This window comes from Grammomys surdaster, unplaced genomic scaffold (assembly GCF_004785775.1).
Source record: "Grammomys surdaster isolate TR1022 unplaced genomic scaffold, NIH_TR_1.0 193, whole genome shotgun sequence".
Classification (NCBI taxonomy): domain Eukaryota; kingdom Metazoa; phylum Chordata; class Mammalia; order Rodentia; family Muridae; genus Grammomys; species Grammomys surdaster.
Genome location: NW_021604638.1, coordinates 2,629,243 through 2,634,833, shown reverse-complemented (window position 1 = coordinate 2,634,833; position 5,591 = coordinate 2,629,243). Strand labels below are relative to the sequence as shown.

The 5,591-nt window shown below is 45.3% G+C and overlaps 1 pseudogene; it reads right to left on the bottom strand.

The window, feature by feature from the left end:
• Positions 1-3,924: 3,924 nt before the first annotated feature.
• LOC114623073 lies at positions 3,925-4,442 on the bottom strand (annotated as a pseudogene).
• Positions 4,443-5,591: the final 1,149 nt, after the last annotated feature.

Below are 5,591 nucleotides of genomic sequence, written 5' to 3'. Positions count from 1 at the left end.
TATGGATGTGAATGGCTGTCTATGGATGTGAATGGCTGTCTATGGATGTGAATGGCTGTCTCAAGTTCCTGCCACTGTGACTTCCCCAAAATAATAGACGGAAACTTGGAGTTGTGAGCTAAAACAAACCCTCTTTCCCCTGAGTTGTTTTAGTCAGAGTGTTTTTCCACAGCAACAAAGATGAAGCTAGAACACCACTACATAGTAATAAAGGCTGGAATTCAGCCAGAAGAGGTAACGATTATAAATATGTAAGCATCAAGAACTAGGAGTCCCAATTTCACAAAATAAACACTAGTGGTCACAAGAGGTCAAGTGAGTCCTGTTGGAACAGTGATGGATGACCTCAAATCCCTTTCTCACTTCTCATCAGGCCATTCAAACTAAAGATCAACAAGGCAAACACGGAATGAACATAGAGAAAATCCACGGAGCAAACAGACTTAACAGATATATAACCCACGGGGTAGTATCATAGACATGAGTCACCACGCTTTGACTTAACTCAGCACTGTTTCTGATAGAAGACACACTCTTTACTGGTTCCTGGCAAAGTCTACTTCCTATGCGCCAAGGTTATTTTTTTGTTATTATTTTTAACTACGTATCCCTGATTGACATTGGCTTGTGTCTGCATCCCTTGTCTTGGATGACTCCCTCTTCAAAGCTCACCGAAATATCACTTCTACATTTGCTTTAAAGCCTTCCAAGATGCCTTCAGTAAGTTTTCACCCATCTGATACACACGGTTTAAGATTCACAGTGAGCTTGTGCATTTACACACAACTTAAGATTCACAGTGAGGATGATCACTGACTGGCTTACCCACTGGTGTTCAGTCTTAAATCAGTCAAGGATGATCCTGGCTGCCATATGTAATCTCTGCATCCCCAGCTCCTACCAGAGGGCCAAGCTGAGAAAGTGCTCAGTAATGTGTGTGTGTGTGTGTGTGTGTGCATACATGTGTCCGTGTGTCTGTGTGTGTACATGCATGCCTGTGTATTTGATATTCGTTTATTCATTTGTTTGTTTGATGAGTTTGGGGCATTGACAGTTAGCATGGGAAGGCTTGGAAGGAGGAAAGGAAAGGAAAATTATACACTAATATTTCAATTTCAAAGGTTTTTTTTTTTTTTTTTTTTCCTTTTTTTTTTTTTTTTTGGTTTTTTGAGACAGGGTTTCTCTGTGTAGCCCTAGCTGTCCTGGAACTCACTCTGTAGACCAGGCTGGCCCCGAACTCAGAAATCCACCTGCCTCTGCCTCCCAAGTGCTGGAGTTAAAGACGTGTGCCACCACTGCCCAGCTCAAAGTTTTTTTTTTTTTTAATGTAAGGACATGAGCAACTACTTCTGACATGAGACCAGCAAGTCAAAAGCAGCAGAGCCCTGCTAACACTGGGGTACATCACTCCTTGTTATGGGAAAAGTCTTCCTGGGCATTGTAGGATGTCCCTGGTATCCCTGCCCTGTTCTTGCTAGAAGCCACTAAAACTTCTCTAATACTTCATCCCCAGATATAACAACCACACATATCCAGTCCAGGGTCAAAATCATCTTCTCCTCTACCTCTCACTCCATGAAAACTGCACAGCTCTGTGTGTGTTAGTGTGATGGTGTGTACATGCTCAGCCCAGGGAGTGGCACTATTAGAAGGTGTGGCCCTGTTGGAGTAAGTGTGTCTCTGTTGGTGTGGGACCCTCATCCTAGCTGCCTGGAAGCCAGTATTCTGCTAGCAGTCTTCAGATGAAGATGTAGAACTCTCAGCTCCTCCTGCACCATGCCTGCCTGGATGCTGCCATGTTCTCACCTTGATGATAATGGACTGAACCTCTGAACCTGTAAGCCAGCCACAATCAAATGTTGTTCTTTATAAGAGTTGTCTTGGTCATGGTGTCTGTTCACAGCAATGAAACCCTGACTAAGACAGTTAGTTTGTTACTTTCTTTCATTGCTGTGGCAAAGTACCTGACAAAAGCAACTTAAGCAATGAATAATTGATTTCGATTCATGGTTTGAGGTATGTCTTAGTTAGGGGTTCTATTGCTGTGAAGAGACACCATAACCATGGCAACTCTTATAAAGGAAAACATTTACTTGGGGCTAGCTTACAGTGTAGGACCCCGAAGGGCTGCTATGCCCTAGCTGAGCCTTTCCATATGCTGCTGTCTACTAAGTAACATTCTGCGAATCCTCTAGGATCAAAACATCCTGACTAAGGCATGGTGCCCCAGGAAGGGAAGTTACACTTGACATCCCATTACCCCCCCCAGTTGAGTTCCTGTTTTTTCCTGAGTTTGTATTTTTCCTTCCCTGGCTTGGTGTATATATTGAACCTGCTCAGTAAAGGCATTGGCATTCTCTCACAACGGATGACCCGAGTCTGAGTATTCCTTTAATCCCCCAGGCCTACGCCTGAGCGCAGTACAGAGGGCAGCCCGGAGATGTCATTACAGTTTCAGTCCATTATTGTCATGATGGGAGGAAGCATGGCGACATGCAGGCAGACATAGTGCTGGGGAAGGGGCTGAGAGTTCTATCTCTGCATTGGCAGGCAGCAGGAAGCAGCTGTGAACCACTGAGCTTGGGCTTGAGCCTCTGAGACTCAAGGCCCATCCTCCCCAGTGACAGTTCTCCAGCAAAACCACACCCACTCCAACAAGGCCACACCTCCTAATAGTGCCACTATGTGCCAAGAATTCAAACACATTAGCCTATGGGGCTATACCTATTCAATCCACCACAATGGGATACAGGCCATCATGGTGGGAAGGCAGGACTCGTGAGGTCATGCCACACCCACAGTCAGGAAGCAGACAGAGGTGAATGCTGAGGCTCACCTCACTTCTGTTTTTATTTTTGTTTTATTCAGTGTGTGACCCCAGCTTGTGGAACAGTAACCACATTCAGGATGGGTCTTCCTTGCCCCGTTAAGCATCTCTGGAAACTTCCTCATGGATCCACACAGAGCTGTCGACTAGTGAGTCTAAATCCTGTCGAGTTGATAGAAAATTACCTTCGTGGTGTGACAGAGTCACACCCTGAATGTCACATTCTCAGATTTGCAATAATTTTTAGCTGGATCAAGAAAATATGCTACCAATGTACTCTGCTTGCCGTCCTGCCCTGTATAAAACTGATAAACTCTGTTTCCAGAGAAGGAAAGATGACCCAGCAGGTCTCCACAAGGCAATTCTGGCTTCAGACACCCATGTGGCTAGCTAGGAGAAGTCCCTGAAATCCAAGCTGAAGAAACTACCATGTACTTTTCCAAGAGGAATTAAAGGAAAATTACAGCTTGGTTAACATGTGCAGCCTATCTAAGGTGAAGTCCCTCTGACAAAGAATTCGAAAATATCAGCCTCCAGCAATTGGGGTTTCTAATATTTGAAATGAGAGCACTTGGAACACAGGGGGAAAACAAGCTACAACCCACTGAAGGGCAGTCAAAGTTCCCCATTGAGCTAGGCCTGGTGACTCACACCTGCAACCCCAGCTCTGGGAAGGTTAAGGCAGAAGACTGTTGAGAGTTTGAACCCAGGCTGGGCTACAAGCCAGTTTGATCTAGAGAGTGAGGCCATTCCTCAACCAAACAAACTGGGCTCAACTGAAGAAACATGGGGACCAGGCTGGAGAGGTGCTCAGTGAGTAAGAGCACTGGCTGCTCTTCCAGGGGACCAGAGGTGGATTCCCAGCACCCACACAGTGGCTCACAACCATCTGTAACTTCAGTTCTAGGAGATCTGATACACTATTCAGGTCTCAACTGAGACCTGAGGCACCAGGTACACAAGTGTTATGTAAACCTACATTCAGACAAAACATCCATACACATAAGTAAGTTTTCTTTTCTTTTTCTCTTTCTTTTTCTCTTTCTTTTTCTTTTCCTTTTTCTTTTTGGACATACACTTTAATGAGAACGGTTTCCTCAGCAAGTGCGTCTGTGAGCTGAAGCTGTGTGGCATCTGGACTTTGCTTCCTGCTCCACAGGCTTCAGATATCACTGCACGACCACCTCCCCAGCGCTCCTGAGGCACACGCTGGACACGGCCTCTTCTGTGGAAGTCCCTGGGGCAACTGCAGGGGCTGGATGTGTATCCAGTGTTTAACCACGTTCAGCTTTGCATGCATAGATGGGATATTCTTGTGAATTTGAGGGCTGTGTGCCTTCTGTCATCCGAGGATTTTGATCACATCTTTTCCCCAGTATGGACGCCTCTTTGTACTTCTTATTCTTGGAACAATGTGTAGTTTATGAGGGTTCTAGTGGTCCCCACCATATTTTTCATGATCTCCAGGTCTAGGCTGAAACACTTTATCTGGAATTCTTGATCTGGTAAATTTGTGATGAATCCATTCTGTACCAATGAGAGATTCTGCACTTTTCTTCACAGTCTGTAGTCTGCCTGGAGGCCTTTGAAATGCTGAGTGCAGAACTTCAGCCATAAGTATGGTAATCCTTCTCTTTAGAGGTTCCACCATGAGATCAGGGATGTTTAACACCGATGGTGATCAAAGTGGACAGCATTCCAGTCAGGACTACATAGTGGGAACCGGAAACCACTACGTCCACTCCGAACACTCCCGCAGCCCAAGTTTTTTCTTTTAAAAAAAGAACTTTAAAAGAGAAACATGGGCCTCTCTCCCTTCCCTCTGTGTGTGTGTGTGTGTGTGTGTGTGTGTGTGTGTGTGTGTGTATGCAGTGGCATATATGCATGCATGTATATCAGTGTGTACATGTGTATGTGCGTGCATGTATGTGAGTGTGCATATGTGTATATGTATATATGTGTGTACATGTGTGTTCACACACATGCATGTGTTTGTATGTGTATATGTGTATACATGTGTGCTCACATGCATGTGTGTGTGTGTGTGTTGGAATCAAGCCTACAGAGAGCAAGTAAACTTTACAGAATTTTTTAAGTGTCCCTGTGAAACTGCTTTACACCCAGAACCTTACTCTCTCCAAGAGTCTCTTCTATGGGTTTTCTCTTTAAATTGCCTTCTTCGTAGACCTGAGTCTCCCTGCCTAACAACCTACCAGGAACAGCACAGACTCAGCATCCAACACAGCATCTCAGGCCTGCCCTTCCTCCCCTCACACAGGACAAGAAGGGAGGAAGCTGGGATGGGAAATGTCAGGCTCCCTCTATGGGGCTGCTCTCTCTGCTGTCGGACAGGGCATCAGAGGAAAGACCAAGTGCACACACAGAGAGGTTCTAGTCAAGAATGTTCAGGTCAGGGTTCCTGGAGCCTTCTGCTTGAACATGACCTATTATTTATAGACAGGGAAGCATGCTGGGTTTAGGGTGCTGTTGAGGGTAGCTTTTTAAATGTTTGCAATGCATGAGACATTTTCTTCTGATAAAATGTCAAAGAGAAATTCAATAAAAGGAAGCTGTGGATAGAAGCTTTTCTTAGCAGAAAAATGGAAGCTTCGAGAAGCCACTCAAGCCAATGGTTAGCCCTAGGCTGCTCCAAGACATCACCTCACGGAATGACTAACATCATGGTGCTCTGGGTGACTGGGTTTTGGGCGTGGATGGACTCTCCGTGGACTTCCACATGATCCTGAAGCATCTAGAACTAACT